Source organism: Vidua macroura, chromosome 17, assembly GCF_024509145.1.
Source record: "Vidua macroura isolate BioBank_ID:100142 chromosome 17, ASM2450914v1, whole genome shotgun sequence".
Taxonomy (NCBI): domain Eukaryota; kingdom Metazoa; phylum Chordata; class Aves; order Passeriformes; family Viduidae; genus Vidua; species Vidua macroura.
The window spans coordinates 14,499,213-14,520,725 of record NC_071587.1 but is presented as its reverse complement, the minus strand read 5'-3'; positions in this window follow the sequence as shown (position 1 = coordinate 14,520,725).

The window sequence follows — 21,513 nt, the reverse complement described above, 5'->3', positions numbered from 1 at the left end:
ATCAAACAGCTTCACAGTGCGTAACGCTGGTGAATAATAAACATTCTGTGACAGCTTTAAGCTGCTGCTGTTATGGCCCTCCTTTAGCTGCTGTGTCTGAGGAGATCCTGTCCCCCTTTGTGCCTCTCTCTTCAGCCATTCTGTCCTGTCGAGGTGAACCTTTGCACCTCTCGTGCTGCAGCTGTGCTCCATGTGTGGGGCGCGTTCTGCCCGGAGTGGTACGGCGTGGTTTTCCAGAGCCCCAGGAACCAGAGGGGAGCACTCCTGCCAGAACACCTCCTCTTTGCTTCCCAGCTATGCAGCCTGGCACGTGCCAGTTCAGTCTGATGCTTTTTCTGGGTGTTTGCTAGATTTTTGGAAGAGGTGGAAAAAAGTGAACTCAGTCCATCCCTCTTAGTTGATGCTGAACTGGATATGTGTCAGCAAAGATGAGAAGAATTCAGCCTCTGATTTTATAGTCTGGTGGTTTACAATGAGTTTTCAATAACCTCTAAGAAAAATTCTGCATTGTTCATAGTTCTAAGCTCCTCACTCTTTTTTTTTCTCTCTTATCACCCTTTATTTTGTAATCTCCCGACAAGGACTGATTCTGCTACATTCATCTGGTAGCAAACTGAACACATTTTGAGGATTAAATGAAATTAAATGTTTATAATCACCTGGGACACAATCTTCAGCAGTTAAAGAAAAGCAAAGTGGTGGTTAGAGGTGAGTTATGAGTTGGAGAACTGTCAGATTCTGCTACAACAGCAGCACCCATGAATGATTCCTCAGTGGGAAATCTGGGTTGTCAGCTTCTTGTGAGCATCTGTTATGTCACTGGCAGTGACATTTCAAAGTATAAAGCCCAGTTGGCAAGTTACTATTTTAGAGCAGAAGTATAAATTCAGCACACTTTTATCAAAACCAGAGCGTGCATGTAGCAAACTGGAACTCGATGTCAGCATTTGTAACACGAACAAAAAACGCAATGGGAGAGGGGTCAGTGTCAGCCTTCTGGTAAGCCAGGACTGGAGAAGCTGGGGGCAAGAAAATGTTTCCTACTAAGCTTTCTTGACTGAAGAGACAACTCCTTCCCTAGGGAAAGGCCCATGTGTGCAAATCAAAATCTGAGAGTGGCCTTGCCTTATGTGGTCTCAGTTAGGCAGCACCTTTCATGGTGAAAGAACTGAGCAGCTCGTGAAGGACGTGTTTGTTCAGCCCACAAGCCTTGAAATGTACAGCCTGGCGAAGGCAAGGCAGCCTGAAATCAGTGCAGCTCTGCGTTGCCCTCGTGGCTGCAGCTCCCAGCGCCAGGAACACCCCAGGAGAACATTCCTGAGCACAGCACAGGCTACCCGAGCACGGACAGCCACAGCAGCCGAAGGGTTAAACGCTTGAGTCACGTCTTGTCAGGAACTGAAGGACTAGCTGAGAAAAGCTGTGCTGGCTTCCAGGGAAGCAGGCTGTAAAGAGCTGAGCGGAGTGAGGGCAGGGGCAGGGCAGGAGATGTGACGGGCACGGAGCCCGTGGGAGAGGCAGGAGCAGCTGCTCCCTGCCCAGCCGGTTTGCCCTGCGCAGCATTCCCCGTCCGTGCAGCACCACAGTGCTCGCTCCCGACATCAGGGCCTGTCAGATGCAGCCTGGTCTCGTGGCTGAGGCACAGGACAAGCAGTCAGGAGATTTAGATTCTATTTATTGCTCTCCTGGTGGCTTCCAGGGCAAATGTGGGGAAATCACTTTGCTGCTTTGTGTCCTGTTTTCCTCCGAGATGCTGCTTTACCTTGTTAGTGGAATGAACACTCTTTGTTTGTGTTTATAAAGTGCCTTTTGTTCTTTGGATGCAATGCTAAAGCAGAACTAAACAAGATGTATTTACGCAGAATTTCTAAAGCTTCAGAAACAGCTGGTCAGCCTTCCTACTGCTGGAAGGTAAAGGACTGTAAACTCTATCACAAATAACTCCAACCCAGTCCAAAAGTCCCTGTGCTCCTCTCTCCACCACACTTCAGACACCAAAGAAGGAATTCTTTAGGGTAATACTGGAATATCTGAAAAGAGGCAGAGAAATAAAATTTGTTCAGAGGTGAGCCAGTACAAATGACTCCACACTTTGGGAATTTTGATATGCTACCCTGAGCTTTTCAGCTTCTTATTGGCATTGGTAATTGAATAGCATTGAAAAGTCAAGGTACCCCTTTGTATAATGCATTTTTTCCCTTCAGAATAAATCTTTGAGGGTTTTTGCTAAATCAAAGCACTGCAGCCATGCAGAACTCATTCCATGTGAGACTTCAGTGAACAGCTCTGAGTGCAGGATGCACAGTCCCAAACACTACTGTGCTTTGGGAGCACAGGAACCTCACAAATTGTCCCTGCAGAGTCATATGAAACTGAGATAAATTGATATTTGCTTAAATATTCCGAGGGCTCCTTGGCTTGCACTTCCTCTGGGATTAGCCCTGAGCCTTTATCAGAATTATGAAGGAGATCATGGATGGGTCTTCACTGATAACACTTTTCTAAAGCCTGAAAATGTTGCTTAATAGAAGTCATTTATGGAGCAGGACTGTGGGGTGAGTCCTGCTGTCCCTTCCAGGGGGTGCCTTGCCAGGATGTGTGGAGAGCAGTGTCCCTCCATGGCACCTCAGAAGAACCTTTGTCCCGCTCAAATGAACTTTCCTGAAGTCCAATAGCATTGCAGCCCATATTTTTCTGTATTCTCTGCCTTCCACTGAATAACTGTGATGGGTTCTGCTCCTCTCCTATCTCCATGTGGTTGATTGTATACACAAGGAAAGCAGTCCAGCCATTTTTGTGTTTCCTTTTAATTCTCTTGTTGTTATTGGGACCTAAATGATTTTGTTTTTGTTTTTACTGCTCTGTAATGAGTCACTGGCTTATTTAATTTAATTTTATTGTAATTGTTATCTTTTCATTCTTGTTTTTTTTCCAGTCAGTTACTCATAAGACCACAAGATGTAAACAGGACACTGTTGCTTGGACAACTTCTGGGGGTAATTTTTTTCACTGTCACCCAAATGCAAAGCCATTTACTGAATAGTCCTCACTTCCCAAGAACTTTCTCCTCAGTCCATGTATATTTTTCCCACATGTCCTGTTTCTGTTGATCCTTATGTTTTCCAGCTAAAGGAGGTCAGTCTGTCTAGTTTTGTTGTTGCCTGGAAACTTTCTTGGGCTTTCTAACTGGGCCTGATCAAAACTTTCCATGGAAATTTTAGTGATAGAAAATCAAGTATCATTTTATGTTATTTATTTTGTAACAAATAAATCCTACTAAAACATTTTGATTGAAACTGGGAGAAATAATTATCCAATGAAATGTTAAATTTTCCTTTGCCATCTCCTCCATTTTCATGCCAACCTCGTCTTTGGCTGAGCATCCTGTGGTGACTCTTTCTTGCCAGATTTCTTATCTTTGACCTGATTGCCCAAGGAAATGGGATTTATGTCGCTGTGCTATGTTTGCATATGCTACCTACAGGTGTCTCTTTATCCATCAGTATAATTTCAAAGCAACTGGCAGCTTTCCACCAGATCTGATATAAAGAGACAGGTCGAAATTATGTTAACATTTGTGCTTCACTGTAGTTGTCAGACTGAAAATAAATTTTATGAATGCATCTGTGAAGGGAAAAGCTTCAGGAGCAGCGGCCCTGTACTCACTAGCACAGCAAGGAGATGAGACAGAGAACAGTAAATGCCCAACTATGGGAAAAGCCACTGGAGTTCACCCCCATCAGGACAGACACCACAGGCATGCAGGCACACAACAGCACAACTCAGTTCTGCTGCCCTTGGTGCTGTGTTTCCTGTGAGGCTGGAAATCCTCAGAACCTGTGAGACTGGCTGTGAACGTGCACCAGTTTGATTGGAGGTGGTTCATATTTTGGGGCAAAGCAAAGTGCTTTTGTTCAAGGTGATCTGCAGCTCTGCCCTTGCTGGTGAGCAGAGAACCAGGGACTCAGCCTCAGAAAGCTGAAGGCTCTGTCTGAGTGCTCCTCTTACCTCTGCCTCCTCAAAGAGGTTCAGAGCTCCCTGGATATGCCACAGTTGCACCTTCCAGTCACAGCTTTAGGCATTCCCTAAGATGCAAATTGTCTGGCATGAAAAAGCATCTTTTGCATATCTATGTTCAACTTCTGCACGGAGTGAGGTTTCTGTAGTACCCAGAGCTTCAGCAGCCTCTGCAGATAATGTGCATCAGGCCAGGAACGATCAGCAGGGATGGCACAGGACTGCTGCAGAGGCTGGCCATTGTCCAGCAGCACCAACAGACTGGATATGCCATGTTCAGAAAGCTTTTCCACTGAGGAACCCTGGAACAGCCATGGCAAGTGATGGCACAGTGTAGGTGAAGGCTTTGAGAAACTCCAAGTGCTGTGGAAGCAGCTTCAGAGATCAGCAACAGGCTTTTCTCTGAGTCAGCAATGAGCCAGCCCACCTCCCCATGGCAGGAGGCACCAGGATGTTTGGAATGCCATCCCTGGGACAAGAGGTCAGACTGCACTTCTGACCAGTGTGATCATTGAAAAATTTGAGGCTGCTTTTGCAAGAGTTAACGCCAGTTAACTGAAGTCAGATCCCAGCTTGGGTAATTCCATTCGACCTCCCTAAAATTCCCCATTTATTTCAAACAGATGTAGTGTCTTTCACTTCCTCCATTAAAGGCTGCTGAGTAGCTCTGTACGTTGTGCTGAGCACTTGCTGTGTTTCACCCCAAAGGTGGCTTCACACCCAGGGAATGAGCCAGCACAGAGCTTTCTGCATTCAGCTCTGTTTGGGGGGCAATGCTGGTCTGTCTGTTCAGTGTGAGAACTGCTAAACATTCTCCCACAGAGCCGTGGTTGGCAGCAAACAGCCAACAAAAGCCAGCACTAAGGATTTTGTCCTGTAGAGTATGAGGTACACACAGCCTCTGGCTGTAGCTCTTCTGTTTATTTCAAATAGCAACTTGGTCACTTTCTAGCAAGGGCAAAAAGCACCTTAATTTTACATCAGAATAAGCTGGCTTGGACCCTTAATTTCTGTGCCTCAATACTCATTAGTAACAGTGAAATAGCAATGCTCATTAATGCTCATTAATATTTACTATACTGGATGCTTTATGATCACTTTGAAAGGGAGATGAATTCCTGTTTCCCATTTCTTCTGATACAGACAAGCTGATGAATGAACAAATTGAGCCGTTTATACCATACACCGTGCTAGACAGCTCCCAGGGCTTGAAGCAAACACAGAAGTGCAGCCAGGAACATTAATTGAAATCATGTTCAGGGAGACAGAACTGCAGCTCGGTCTGAACGAGTGTGTGGTAGAGATATTGTAAAAGCAATTACTTTAGCAAAGGCAATTCACTGAAAAAGTATTTTTTTACTCAGCTGGTGGGATTGCTGCCAGGAGACAGAGCCACTTAGTGCCACTTACACTGGGGACACTGAGGTGGCCACCTGCCTGCTGAGCCTGGCCCTGGTCCTGTGCCCAGCCACACGACTCCTGGGTGGGTGCATGTTCCCTTCCCAAGGTTCCTTCCTGTTCACGTGGAATCTGAACAACAACCTGCACCCCGCTGAGGTGAGGCACTCTCCTGGAGTTTCTCTCTCCTTTGCCTGCACGGGTGACCTGCCCACACCAGGTGCTACAGTCACCTGAGGCATTGGTGCAGTCTAGGATCCCTCTGCTCATCTCTGAATTTCCACCAGTATCACTGAGGCACGAATTTGACCCTTGAAATTCAGATAACCCTACAGTTTACCAACAAGCTGGAAAGGCAACTGGAAAATGTAAATGGAGGGTGCACTTGGGTTTCCTTATCGAGGACAACTGTGAACTAACAGTGACATAAAAGTCAGCAGGAAGAAAAGATAACCCTGTGTGCTTCTGCTGCCATTCACAGGATTTCTAAATTCAAGTAACACTCACAAACTTTTTTTATTAAAAAAAAAAGAAAAAAAAAATCAGTGTGTAGCCTTTTGGTTGCAATTCAAGTTCTAATAAAACTGTTTATTGAACTCCTTGACCCCTTCCTGGAATCTGCTGGAGCTTCCCAGAACTTTGTGTCATGTGGTTCTCGGTCATTAATAACCAAGTATGACACAGCAGTTTAGACACACAGCAGCCTCTTCTCCGTGCGAGCAGGCGCCAGGACGAGCTCAGAGCACACAAACAGCTCAGCCCAGGGCTGCAGGATCCAGTCCCAGAGCAGCAGTGCCGTGATGCAGCACAAGCAGAAAGGGCAGAGGCAGGAAGTGATTCATCCCAGTACAGTACAACATGCGGGACACGATCAGAACGATCCCAGCCTGCAGCCAGGAGCAGTACAGTACTGGGCACACGGCTCTGGGCCCCAGCCTGGATGTTAGATCCATCTCCCAGTCTGTTTACACAGAAATACTCCTCCACCAGCCAGCTGTGCAATAAAAGCAGCATCTGCTGCTAAAGAGGGTCAGTGAATCGAAAGACCTCTGAATACATGGCTGATCTGTTCTGTCCACCCACTCATTTACGTTTATAAAGCCCTTCTGGCTTCTGCCTGGAAATCTTTGGCCTTCAAACCAGAGATCTCTCCAGCACTTCTCCTCCAGCTCTTGGCCTGCTTTACTGTTCCCTGAATCTGTTTAGCCATTTCCCTGCCTGTTCCCAACCCTCATTCCCCCTGTCCCGCCCCAGCTCGTGGCTAATTAATCATCTCTTCTTATGACAACTGGACTGTAGCTAAGAAATTCTGAGTGTCGCTTTCCAAACAGCAGAGCTGTTGTGTCTGCTGCAGCAAGATACATTGCAGATACATTCTGCCTCACCAATTATATGCTTACAAGAAAATAAAAGGGCAGGGATATTGCTATATGGAGAAACGAATCACATTCTAGGGTGAGATGCTGTGCTTCAGCTACAGCAGAATGAAAGAGACTCATTGTGAATTGATTCAAAAGCCTTATCTCTGCCAAATTTGGATTTAGTTACACATGTGCATTTCCTACAGATAAAAGAAAAAACCTGGGTGGACTTACTGGGGAAATGGGTTCAATTTTGATCAAGTTCCTTGAGCTGACAATCATTGTAATTTCACTGGAGAAGGCTCAATCTTGCTGGAAGAAGTTGGGTGGGGAGAGAGATGGAAAAAGAGAAAACTGAAATCTCAGTTTAGGTGGGAACTAATACATTAAATCAAAATTTTTTTTCCTTCTTATTTGTGTCTTAAGCTGCTTCTGGTTACTTCTCCCTGTGTCCCTCCACAGTATTTACAATGCAGATTGGCAAACACTGGAGCCCTGCGTGCTCACTTCAGTTAAAGTTCATTTGTGAAGGAAATGCTTAATCTGTTAGGGGCCCTGCATCCCTGGAATGCTCATCCCTCAAGCTCCTGAGGTCCTACTCCAACCATCAGATGTGCTTTGACCCACCTTCTCAAGTCAAGCACAGTGCAGGAATGTCATTTTCTGAGGCTGCAGAAAGGAAACCATTTGCTTGCAAACCCAGTTCTCCCTCTGGGGAGAGATCAAGAATGAGCTGGACATGCCAGGCTGATCAGTGCTGCTTTGTGCAAGGCTGGCAGGCCTTCAGAGGGGATGGTGATGGGACTGGTATTGACCCTACTCTAGAAAGGACCAGCATTCATTTCAGAGGAAAAAACAGCTCGTCTAGAAAAGGAGATCATATTTAGTTTAATATTTTAGTGCATCTAAGTCAGTCCATTCAAAGCAAGTCCAAGGCTCACTGTCTTATCTGCTCTACTTTAGCTGGTGTTGGCCGAGACATCCCACATCCAGTCTAGACAAAGCCTAGAAGCAAGGGAGACAAACAAATGACACAGAGTGAGGACTAAATGAGGGGAGACACAATGAGCAAAGAGCAGACAGAAAGGAAGACAATGGAATGGAAAAAGCCAACATTATCTTTCTACTGAAGATGACAGCTGGGCTTTCGAGGGGTGCTCTTTTCCCTAATCCATAGCACATGCTGCTTCTTAACTCCAGTGATGTGTTTGTTTATTTGTTGTGTGTTTTTGTAAAATGAATCACCCTTAGGAAAAACCCATGGACTCAAAATTACTGAGGGCAGAATCTCATTGTACGTCAGCTACTCTGGCACAGCCTGTAGGTAGATCTAGAGGAAAAGCTACTTGGGAATTTTCTGGTGAAGGGTTTCTCTGTAGGTTTCCTTAAAGGAAAATGACTCTGCGCTGGACCCGAAATGTGTAATGGGAATGTGGCATTGGAACCGTCCTGTTTGTATAAATATTAAATAGGCATTGAACTTGGTCTCCCACAGAAGTACTCTGACCATTTCAGGCTCAAAATGATCTTTTTATTTAGGTCCAGTGAGCTGCTGAATTTTTAATCAAAATTGAAGATCACAACAGGAGAGCCCTAAAGCAGCCACTGCTCTGGTGAGAAATATCCTCACATCAAGACTTGGTCATGAGTTCTTCTCCTGGGTTTGACTCCAGAAATCTCTCACATCCCTGCTAATTGTCCTACCTACTGGGCTGTTAATGATTTTGGGGTGATGACAGTTCCAGTGGATATGTGTCACTGGTATAGTGATTACAGTGAATTAGTAAATACAAAGTACCTGTACCCAAGGTCAACAAAACATCCCTCAAATTTCTAGATCTCTATTAGAAACACATCTGGAGAAAATCTTCACGCTTTATTTTGCCTCTTAAATGTCACATGTAAAAATAAGCACAAACACATCATTCCACCCAGTGTCCTTGCCCAGCTGATGTGAAACAAGCACTAAAGCAACAAGTATGAGGCATAACCACTATTTCTGTGTGCTGAAACCCTACTGAAGAGAAGAGCTGGTCTGCCACCTCTTCTGATCAGAGTTCTGGCCAAATGCTCCAGCCCCTCTCCATCCAGAAGCAACATTCTCCCTAAGAACACAGGAACGTGTGTGGGAATTGAAAATCAAATTTGATCAAACAAACACTCACTGGTCTATAACAATGGTAATATTAAGGCTGAAGTTAAAAGAACTAAAGATGTTTTCCCCCCGTGTTCTTGGGGGGAAATGGGACATCTGCACTTTGGTCACATGGCCAGGATTTCTTAGAGAAAAGGTAGAGAACAGGCTGAAGACACTGGAGTCAGGCCCTGGGCTCGTGATGTTCTCCCTGGGCATGTGTCCCCTCGGGAGAAGTGACAGCAGGAAGCAGGCAGCAGGGCACAGGAAGTGCTTGGGAAATTTCACTCAACAGTTAAAACCTCTACGTGAATGAAGCCTTGAGCCTGTTTTGCTTCAAACAATGTTCCATTCAAAGTATGACTCAACGTTTGGGGCCAGATCCAAAGCTCACTAAAGACAATGAGAGTTTTTCCATTGACTTGAGCAGCCTTTGGATGAGGGCCTTGATCCTGATCCTGAAGGCCTGATTCACATGAGAAAGGCTGCACAAAGAAGATCAGGTCCAGAAATCCTTGTTGAGATTGTGCCCCATCCTCTCCTAGGTGAGTATTCCGAGCTAAAGCAATGACACCCATTGAGCCTGCTCACTGTCCCGAACCTCACCTAACATTTGATGGCCACAGGGATTTATAAGGAGAAATCCTTGGTCCCACACTTCATGCTCATGTTTGCATTGCTGATTCAGAGCTTTTCTTCCCTCTCGACTTTGTTTTGTCTAATGGTGTTATCAGAATGTAACTCATCAACCACTGAGTGCAGACTTCAAGAGATGCCACACAAGAGCCTAAGGTCACTTAAAATTAGAAGCCTAAGATTCAGTTAAAATTAAAAGTGTCTTCATTACCGAGACCTAAGGTGTTGAAACTATAATGAAGGTTAAATTAATCGGACTTACTTTTAGTAGATAATGCTTTCACATGCTGGTTTTCAGGACAGGGATTTTTAGTAGAAAAGGTATAATCTTTTTCAGCCCCTTTGGATGATAAAACTTATGATGTTTGGGTAAGGTGTCTTAAAACGCCATTATTCAACCATAAAGGAAGAGAAAGACCAAACAATGCAACATTTGGACCTTGCAAGTTCCTCCCTGTTGGCTGTCTTTTCAAAGCAAGTGTCATCTGAAATGATTTTATACATTCCTGTACCATTCCCAGACCCTGTCCCCTCTACACAAACATCCTGAGCAGGGCAGCTGGGGCTGGGCTGTTCTCTGCTGTGACACCTTGCTCACAATCCCATCTGCAGAGCTCCGTGTGCACCAAACCTCTTGCACCCACTCAGCATGGCTGGGCTGTGCCTGACAGAGCTCTCCATACAAAACCTCTTCACCCTTCCCTTCAGTGCTCACCATACGCTGCATAAATAATATTTGGTTGTCCCGGTGGAGTTACAACTATTTAAAAAAAAAAAAAAAAGTTTTCACCCATCTGGTTTGTATTAACTTTACAAGGGAAATGCAGTATACAGGAGATTTTTTTTTTTTTTTTGGTTGTATAACCATGTCTACACTCTGGCTGCTGCCAGGACCATCCTGGGTCACCCAGGGAAAGCTGCAGCCCTGCCACAGACGGGGTCCAGTGTGACAGAGCCAGCAGTGCTGCTGAGGGGAGGTGAGAGCTGCTCACCTCCACACCCAACCCTGCAGAAAATCCACTTGGGTGATTGCTGTCAAAGCTTCTCCTTGCAAAGCTGTGCTGCCGCATTTTTAAGCCCAGCCAAAACCTCAGATTGCCTCACAGAACTGAGTGGTCCAGGATCCATAAACGTCATTTCCCAGGATAATCCTTGACTTTTGTTTCAGTCTGTTATTTCCCATTTAATACCCACAGCTTTTTAATTGGTTATTATTATTTCTTATTATATTTGAAAATTTTAGGAGTCTCTTAAGAAGCAAAAAGGGGACATAATTAAAGGAAAAAACGCAGAGAATAATCAAAATGTAGTGTGACTTTACAGATGTGACAGACATTGATTTTTCTCGGGAGGGAGACAGGAAACTGTGGTGGGCCAGAGCCCTCAGCCCTCAGCTGACTGCAAAATGTCCCCTCAGGACTAACTTTGTGAACCCCAGGCACACAATAACCACCAGCAGCTCCTGCACCCAGCCCCACAGTGCAGCCCAAGCTGCTGCCAGACAATATTTTCCATTATTTTGATGTCATAATATAACATTTATTTACCTGATTCAAAAGCAACCATTGACCTGTCACATGACTTTAGGCACATTACTTCAGTGTGCTGGTTTTTATCTTCTGATGGCCTTTCAGACCTTTAGTTCCTCTTCTAATCATAGATAAAATACAGACAGTGATGACAAGAAAAGGGAAAGATGCAATATGAATACGGATCGTGGTGAATGAAGAAGGTGGCACAACATGTTCAATTTTTAACGGCATCAGACCCAGACTTGGTCCAAAATCAGGATCATTTCATATGTATGGCTTCTTCTGCACCTCATGTTGAATGTTTAGCTCTTTTGATTGGTTTGCTACATCATTTCATACATTGCTGTTACAAGTAGTAGGTGCAAGACCAAACCCGAGCTTTAAGTTACATTATATTCAAATAAACAATGGTCCTGCCATTGACTTTAGTGGGTACTGAGCTCATCTAAAGATGTCATCACTGCATCCAGATTGGCACAAAACTTCCTATGCTGTACTACAAACTTAACTCTAGTTTGTCATCATTACACTTCAGGATAGGCAGAGACAGTTCCTGGACTGCTAGATCTCCCACTCAGGGGGCTGTGCACAAAAACAGCCAGACAGGCTGGACAGCATCTGTGAGAGACTCTGATTAAAATTCAAGCTACTTTTCAAAGCACAGCTTTGAGACTGAAATGTTGCTTATCATGAAGAGAGGGTCTGTAGAGACAGAAATGGGAAGATAAGGAGGGTGAGACTGGCAAGCACAGAGTCTCCCAGTGACTCCCAGTGCTGGGATGACCCCAGCTTGAACAACCCAAGATGGGTGACTTGGTTATGAAAAAGGGTGGTAAACAAGGAAAGATCATGCATGGAAAAAATAAACATCAAGGGCTCGGATGGGGCTGTGCAGCCATGCCAAGCACCAGCTGCTGCCAGCAGCGCTGTGACACATTCACACCAGGGCAGCCAGGGCGGGGTGGGTTTGATCACTGCCTGATTGACGCTAATGACATTCCCCAATGGCTGTGGCTTTCCTCACACCACTCCCAGGAGGCTCAGAGGCACATTCCTCCTCAGCTCTAATGTGAAAAAACATATTTTGAGTCAAGTTAAATGATGCCAGGTGTTTGCTCTGGTTGCCTGAACTAGAGGCACCGTCGGAGCTCAGCCTGTGCTTCCCAGCAGTGGGAACCCAGCTCTTCAGAATGCACCAGTTACCTGCTGGTGACTCCAGGCCAGCTCCACATGCAGCTCCTGATGGAAGAGATCCATCCTGTGACATTGTGAGACAGCAACGTCTGTGAGTGTGGGTGCCAGCCCAGCAGAGCACTGGGAGCTGCCGTGTTTATTTGCATTGCCTGGGAGCCCCATGGAGGGGTCGGGTGTGTGTGTGACAGACACAAGCCTAAAGCACTGCACTCTGCTGGAGGGGTTATTCACCTCTGCTGCCTTTGTCCTGCCTGTCAGGAAAAGCCTTACTGCTGCCAGTGACAAAAGTGCACCAGGAATGGAAAGAGGAGTAGGTGCACCCCTTCAAATCCCACAGCACAAGACCCGAAGCGTCACCCAGTCCAGATCATCAGAGCATTCTGAAAAGCTGAAACCTCCTACCAAGCTGAACTCGGAACTTCTGAGCCCAGTCCCCCAGGCCAGTGAGCAAACACTTCATGTGAAAGAAGAGGTGCCTACAAATGCACATAAATGAGTTGCTAACTTTGAGAGTGGAAGGTGAAGTTCTCAGATGCTCTGTGCCTAAAGAGGTCACTGCAATAAACATCCTCAGGTCCCAGGAAAGCCACTGGCAATTGCTAAAGCTCAGAATTCCTGAAAATCTGAATCTTTCTGTGTTAGGACCCTACTTCAGGAATTGCAGTTTATAAATGACCGATTCATGGCATACCTAAATTTAAGAATGCCAAAGAATCTAGCAGAATCCATGTGTCCAGGGCTTCCAGAGGCAGTTTCGTAAGAGCTCTGGAGGCTGGCTGTGAAACCTGTGTGCCATGGACTCACACTGGCTGTGTTCCTCAGCCTGGCAGGGCTGGGGCTTGCATGTTCCATCCTGTTCTCCTTTCCACCCTTTCAATCTCTCACCAGGATCAGTTACAACCCTCTGGAAGCAAAACACAGACCAGCCTGGATTGTTCCAACACCTCCAAGTGTGTGCTGCAGCAGTGGGATGCACGGCTGGAGGAGGAGCAGCAGGAGGAGGAGGAGGGCTGCCTTCCTCTTCTCCCCCATGCACACAGAGGTGCTGGCCCAGGCACAGGGACCATGACAGCACAGGCTGCCCCCTGAGCAGCATCTCCCACCAGCTGAGCCCATGTCCCTCACACCTGGAGAAGGAATGGGATGGACATTCTCAACTGGAGACATGGGAAGTCCCAGATTCCATCCCGCAGACCCTGCCCACAGCACAGCCCGTGCAGGCCTCGAGGCCGAATGACAGGTTCAACATTGCATGCACCCAACCAGAAATCTTTCAATAGAGACATTCCTCCAGGTCTGAAAACCTGGCTGAGGCTGTGAGTGCACATCTATTTATAGCAAGACAAATATTTGTGTAAACATGTAGAGGAAAAGAAGACAAATCTTTAAATTAGAGCACACTCTGAGAAAGGGAGATTAAATAGTGAAAAACTTCCACATAGGTATTCTGGATTAATTTTTTAGAAAATATTTTCTAGAACAGAGATCTAGATCAGTCTATCTCTTTCCAAATTTTCCAAGAGCACTTTTTTGATTTTCTTCCATTTCCCTGGTGACCCAGTCACACATATGCATCTTCTCAGGATTACCACAACGATTCCTTTGTGATGATTTCTTTATTCTGCATTTTAAAATAAGGCTGAATATTGAGGCTTAGAAGGTTAATCATGAGAAGAAGAATCACAGGATAACCAGTGGTTGCTTGCAGAGCTGTGAAGTTGCAAATCAACTGCTGAGGATAAATACCAGACACAAGCAGGCTTCAGGAGCAGTCCTGAAATACTGAAACACGATATATTTCCCTTAACACAGCCCTTTGAGGTCACAGTCTTTTCTAAAACAAAGGGTGTTGCATGCAGAACACACTCGACACCTTTGTCAGGCCTTTCCAGAGCAGAGTGGGGATGGGGCACAGCTTGCTCTGGGCAGAGGGGCTCCTGCTGCGAGCAGCCAGCCTCAGCAGGTGACCCACAGCTCCTGTGCACGCCACTCCAAAGGGCAGCTGCCTGCATTTTCACCTGCCTCGTGGCAGTTGGTCGTGTTTGACCAACTAAACTCAGAAAGTGGCAGTGCAATTGTGTGTCCAGCTCTTGGACAGGCTCCTGGACCCAGCAGTGTTTCCCCTCTGGGCTCTGTTCCAGCCAGGGGATGCACAGGACTGGGAGCAGGAAGGATTCCCAGCCAGTCCCTGAGCGTGGCTTCTCCCACGCCCCAAAATCCACATCTCACAGCCCAGGTGCAGCCACCTGCCAGCTCCATCGAGGGCAGGAGCTTTGGGGGGTTTGTGATCTGCCTCTTCTCGTTGCTCTGCTAATCTGTCAGCCACAGAAATAAGAGGGGGACAGGAAAAAATAGAAAGGGAGAAGTGGTTAAGGCATTCCTGTGTGACGCAAATGCAGTGATGTCAGAATTGGAGACCACAGACACCTCTGCCAAAATGAATGGGATTCCAGCAGGCTCCAGCTGGTCTCATGGTTTGTGCATTCTGTGTTGTTTCCTGGATACCAGCAATTCCCAGCTGTAAACTGAGCAACCATTAACCCTTCCCTGCTGCGGGTTTCCAGGCAGTCGCTCATGGGGAAGTTTTTCCCTCTGGTGAAAGATTCCCATATTTCATAACCAGGCATCTTGTATGAATCAATGGCCAACTTAAAAATAACCCCTTGACCCTAAGTGTCTGGGACAGCCACTGGAACATGGAAAGGAGAACCTTTTATACAAAGCAACATTTATTATCTGATCTTTCATCTGCATCCCTGTGCCCTTGAGCTTCATTCCCCAATCACCCATGTGACTTACCACCTTTATCACTTTTTCTTTCCTACTTCTTTTTTTTTTTCTTTTTTCTCCCCATTCCTTCAAGCTAATTTTTCAGTTTTTCCTTCCTACCTCTGCAATGAAAAGATGAGGCATAGCTTTAGTGCTGAACTTACTCTGGGAATAGATCTGAAATCCTGGATCTGACATACAACTCCCAGAAATTTTTGTGAGGCAAAGCATCCAAATTATTAATCTGGTGGCTGATTCCTTCCTGGCACAAAATGAAAACCTAATTTTGGATCTCAAATGCCTGAACTTCCCGAAAGTAAAAATCTAGGCATGGATTTTTTTTGGCTGAACTAGCCCTCCCACAGCTGGGAGGGAACAAGAGCTTGAACTCAGGCCAGACCGAAATAATCAAATATCTCATTTATTAATCTCTACTAATCAAATTGTATTTAAGCTGCAGGGACAGGTCCCCCCGCTCTTCTCTCCAGGTACTGATAGACAATGAAAAACTTAACACAGACACATCAGAACAAACCTCATGGACTGAGGTGACAGCAGAAAGTGTGAGTGCTTTTGAAAATTGGTAGTGAAAACACAAATACATCCAAAATCAGAGCAAGTTAAAATGCACTGATTACATTCTTCAACAGTATAGACTTGTCCAAAGCATGAAACCACGAGTAACTCCAGCAAGGGCTGAACTGCATTTCCAGCCTGCTCAGCACGAGGTGCTGCTGCTGTCACAGAGGACACTCTGATTGACTTACCTGACAGGAGAAGTGGGGCAGTGCTTCCCAGGCAAGGAGCAGCAGAGGCTGGAGCTCTTCCCCTCGCTCGTGGGACATCCCAAAGGCTCTCAAAGGCTCTCCTGTCCCCTGCCTGACCTCCCTGCATGGCTTTGCTGCCTCCACCACTGCCACTTTCACCAGGGCAAAGCTTGGGCTCCTCTCAATTCCTTTCTAAGTCCTGAGCTTTTATGGCTCATCCATTCAAATTTTTCTCAACTAACATGAAAATTGGTATTTCTCATCTGGCAGGAAAGCCTCAACTTAAAAAAAAAAAAAACAACAAAAAAAACCAACAACAACAACAACAAAAAAAAAATCTCTAGAAATGCTGATACTGCAGCCACCTCTTCCTTGGGCTGTGGTCAGTGCCCATGGTCAGATCCCCACCCACAAAATGGGCTCAGGCCCCAGCAATGGATCACAGGACAACTTTCGTGGAAGCTGAGCACAGAGCGAGCCATTCTGGCCCCATTCCTCATCTTAGCTCAGGGTACAGCTGCAGCACAGCCAGAGAGACTCTCAGCTTTCCATCCCAGCCTGCAAATCCCTGTGCACGGGCCTGTTTGCTAAGATCAGCCCTTATTCTGCAGAACATTTGATTTCTTCCTACATTATAATGTAGATGTATTATTTACCACAAGCTCAAGCAGTGTAAGGGGAAGTGTAATTCCAGTCCCTCAAGTCTTCAGAAATAGTAAAGATGAATTTTCTTTGAGCAAGGGAGTGATACAAGAAAGAAGGTTGGTAAACCTAGCAAAATGAAGTGCAAAAAAGAATATGATTTATGGCTCTTAATGCATCAAGGGAAATAGGAAAGGAAGGAAAAGAACAGATTGAGCTAAATACTGCTGTTGGAGTAAGAGTAAATAGGCACGAACTGACTAACAGACTAAGGCTGAATGAAAATGAGAAGGCTCCCAACCAATTCTACAACCTGATTGTAGGGCTGTCAAACATGGGAACAACAGACACCAAGCTCTGGTTTAGGAATAAAGCTGTTAAGGCAACAAAGCCAATTGTATAGCTTGGTATTTCTGAGAAGAGCCCTGAGCCAGCAGCATCCCAAGCAGCCCTTTGTAGCCCCATCTTTCTGAAAGTTTCCCTTGGTTTCTTTAGCTGCTTTCGCATAGCAGACAAGCATTTCCCTTTCATGTCACTTGCAGGAATGTTTTGATTTCTGAGACCAAAGAGGAAGGGGAGAGGTTGTGTTGCAGTCCAGGGGCTAAGACACGAAACACTTGGCCAGGTGGGTTCCTGTCCCCTCCTGCCCAGCCTCTCAGTCCCTGACTTCTTGCCTGCTCCTTATCATTCTGCTTCCACACATTTTGACTCAGATAAAAATAGATCCATATTCCATCCTTCTGCTGGGTAGTGCTGCAGAGCCAGCCCCAGCTCTCACGTGGAATACAATGCCCACCCTCCAAAGTGTTTGCTACTAGGTGTATATATAATCAGCACATGCTGTGAGCAAGCATAAGACAAAAGGAGTTGGTCCTCAATAGTGTGATAAGGCTCCCTTGTGTGCTTTGGGAACATCTTGGGGACCTTTGAACCCCAAAAAAGTGACACCATTGGTACAGGTGAAATTATCTCTTTGGGCCTAAAGATGTACACGCATGGCACTACTGGTAAATAACTAACATTAAACACAACTGTGATATTTTATCCTGTGAAAACAGGATAAAAATCTGAACTGTAGAATTATAGGACAGTTTAGGCCGGGAGTTCAGGGGGCCATCTAGTCCAGCTGCTTTGCTCACAGAGGGCCAGCTCAAATCACCCTGAGTAGGGAGGGTCTCTGACAAGGCAGATGTGCCAGAGGGGGCCTGTCCCCTTCCTCAATTGCCAAGGAATGTACAGTCCTGCATGCCCTCAGCAACTCCTCAGCCAAAGCCTTTGCAATGCTCACTGTGATGTTCATGCAGATCTCTGGTTTCCCAGCTTGGTAAAAATTAATTTTGTTTGAATCTTGCTCCTAGAGTCACTGGTGGTCCTGTGATAATTACCAGTGGAACCCTGTCAGAAGAGCACGGAATGACAGCATGGTTGGGCTTGGGAGGCACCTTGGGGGATCATCTAGTGCAAGCCCCCTGCTAAAGCAGGAAGATGCTGCCAAGGGCCAGTCAGGGCAGTGCTATCAATGTGTTACAGAGCAGCCAGCCCAGCACACCAGGATTAGTCACAGCAGAGATGGAACAAACCTGCTCGGCCTCCTTCCCTTTGCTCTGCTCTGATCTTCACAGATAACCCATGCGGGAGAAGCTGGAAAGAACTGAATGTCCTGTGGGAGCTCTTATCAAGACCAAGAGTGAACAGCCAATAACCACTCAGCAAGTCACCTTCTAAGTTTAAAAAGCAGCCTGTTGTTTTAAAGTATGTTAGTCATCAACAAATTGGCTGGGGTGCTCTTCACTCCCTCAGTTTCCCCTCTCCAGTCTCCCTCTGCTGGGACGAGCCAGCTGTTTGTCCTTATGGTATTTTATGGACAAGAGCAAAAATCTTTTTCCATTTTTAGGATCTAAATTGTGTCACCTGGTTCAGAAGGCTGACATGTGTTTGTTCTATCATTGTTTGCTCTTCCTGCTTTGAACTGTAACCTCTGGGGACAGGGACGTTTTGTCATGCAGTATTTGCCCAGCACCAACACAACCCAGTTCTTCTGAGCCTCCCTGGCACCCCCACAGCAACTCCAAGCTGCACAGGATTTGCTTCTGTGATTCTTCAGCACTGGAAACAGACTGAGCTCCTGGCAGCCAGACCCTGGCTGGAAAAGCCCACCACGCTGGGGATGCAGGGTGCCTCAGGAAATGTCTGTCTCTGGGGCCAGGTCCCTTCCCTCTCCATTTCCCCTCATGCACAAAGACACAAGGCTACATTTCCCAGTACAACTCTGTCACTTTTTTCTTTCCACATTTCATTATTTATGAAGAACAAGGCACATGATCCACACAGGGTGGGTTGATTGAGGCATCTCTTAAAGCGTTTATTCAAAACTGCAAACCTCAGTTTGTGGCACCCAGCCAAGCTGACCACAAGCAGCAGGCCAGACCCTGCCCCAGTGCCCTGCCCTTGCTTCCAGTATCGGCTCTGCTATTCCCAGGATAGCCCATACTGTTAGCAAGCACTATCCTTTATCATCTGCAGTCTCAGAAGTACAGATGGCTTGCTTAGCAAGTACAAAACATGGAATTGGCTGGGACGGCAGGAGGTAGACACTCAGCAAACATCTCTGCCCAGAGCTCTTATCAGGGTTAATTCTTTAGAGTAGGCTCTCATCAAGGCTGCGATCGCTGATTAGCTTTTTAACTTGCCGGTTTGTAGCGTTTGACTACAACGTGATTGCAGGATCGGCTCCTCCCGGGGAAAATGCCACCACTGCCCTCTCCTGTCCTTTCCTTGTCTCCCGTTTCCATTCCTTCTTTTCCCGGCTTTTAACTCTGGACCTACAATCTTCTGGTGCCTGTGACACAGAAGAATGCCCAGGAGATTTTTTTGGTGCCCTCCTCTTTGCCCTGTTTCGAAGCCCTGGGCACAAGAATTGTCTGTGCCCCGTGTTTGTCGCGTGGCACAGAGCACAAAGCTCTTGCCAGGGGCTGCCGAGGCAGTGGCAGCACTGCTGGGGCTGCAGCACAGCCTGCCCAGCCCTCAGCCCTGCGAGGGCAACGGCACACAGCTGGCAGCATTGGGCTGATGTTCCTTCTGGCATTTCAAACCGATATCTACACCTGGAAGCCTCTTCAATAGCTCACGGGAGAACTCTGGGCAAGCCTGTGTGCTTCACGGAGCAAGAGGATCATTCTGGGAGTGACAAGGTTTGGGTGGCATCCCCTCTCCCACTGATCCTTGAAGATTTGGGTCTGTGCTGAATACTGAGTTTGTCTGAGAAATTAATAAGTTACAAAATCTCTGGTAAATACTGCTAGCACAAAAATCTGAAAAATCACAGGCTGGATATGCCACAAAAACAGAGGTCAGTGAGCATGAGAGAATACAGGCACTGATCATAAACACAGCTAAGCACAAACACAGCTCATTCTGACTCCTTGCATAGACACAAGGCCTTAGCTGCACAAAATCTGGGAATCACATGTAAAACTGTGCCACAGCTACCACGGTGCATGTGCTGAGGCTGCTCTGGGCACAGAAAGCCCTAAAAGTACACAAGTGTCAGACTCCAAACTCCATTGGAGAGCTCTTACGCAGAGACAGACTACTGAATATTTAGGAAAATATCAATCAGCCAGAATACAACCAGAGTTTCATTTTGTCATACATAAAAAGGAGACACTTAGCATTTCAGTCTAGCCTTCACCAAAAGAGTTGGGAAACAGCAGATTCCACATTTCACCTGATGATATAACAAGATACAGGTGTGCAGAAGGTGTGTAAAAAAAAAAAAAAAAAAAAAAAAATGTCCCTTCTGCTTGTGGGAGGCTGGGCAAAACCATTCAGATGATGTTTAATGCTGGGACCAGCTGGAGGTGGGGACATACCCTGAACATCACCCACTGCTGGGAGTCACTTCACCTGGAAGGAGAAATGCAATGAAAAAGAATCTATTTCTGCTTATTCCCAATTCCATAAGCAGGAGTTCCTAAAGTGGGAAGGATGTCAAAAGATCACTTCTGACCACATGAACACCAAAGCTCAGTAGACAGGCAGCCAAGAGAAGGCAGCTAAATTCCCAGTTATGATCCTGGGAAAGCAGAGCCCTATGGCACAATCCTAAAAATGTTACCTGCTCTTAGCACGTTAGAAGCAGAGTGCAGGGGACAGGACGGTGACATCCTGAAACTCCCAGCCCAACAAAAGTCTCTCTGAAGTAGATTTATAGAGCCAAATGCTGAAAGACGTGAAAGGGAATATTGTGGTCCTTTAATTTGTCCTGAATACAGAGGCTGCAATTCTTTTCTGGGTTAAACTAACACACATGTTCTCAAAATGGATCTAATTCCATTGTGATTGTCCAAAACCTGGTGAAGCCACTGCTGTCCCTGATAAACAACTACAATGTTTAATTAACTTCACTGCTGGAATGTTGTATATTATTTATTTTAAAGAGACTTTTTTTTTTTTTACTTCTGCTTCTAGCATGAAACCTTGTCCTGTCTTTGTCTGCAAAATTGAAATGCCCCAACTATCACATGACTTTGACTGCAAAGATCTAGTCAGGGTGGTCAAATAATTTCTAAAATCCTTTCTTTGAGATGAATTTAGCTTCCAAAATTTGTTTACCAGCTACTGGATTGTTTTTGTCTTTTCAATCCCCTTTGGAATTATTGCATCCTGGTTTGAGTAAGTGGACATCAGAACATTGTATTTAACAAAAAGCATTCCTAACATGGAATCATTTTCATTTTTCTGGAGGTCGAATGGCTTTGTAGCCCATGAACAACTGTGTAACTTCAAGGGACAGCCTGGCTCTTCAGCCACTCCTGTTTCCTGATCCTGGGTGTTGAAATTATGTTGTTTTGGGAGGTTTCTTTGTTGGTTTTTTCCTTTCTTTTCTTCTCAGAATTTTTTTTTGTGAGCTATGAAAAGAAGCTCTTAATGAAAAATTAGAGGAGAACAATCTCCCCTGGCCTTCCTCCAGTTCCTGGAGGTAAAAGCATGACAAGCAGCTTTATTCCATAAAACTGACAAATAATCTTTGCCAGATTTTTCCCAATTAGGACCTATCAGTC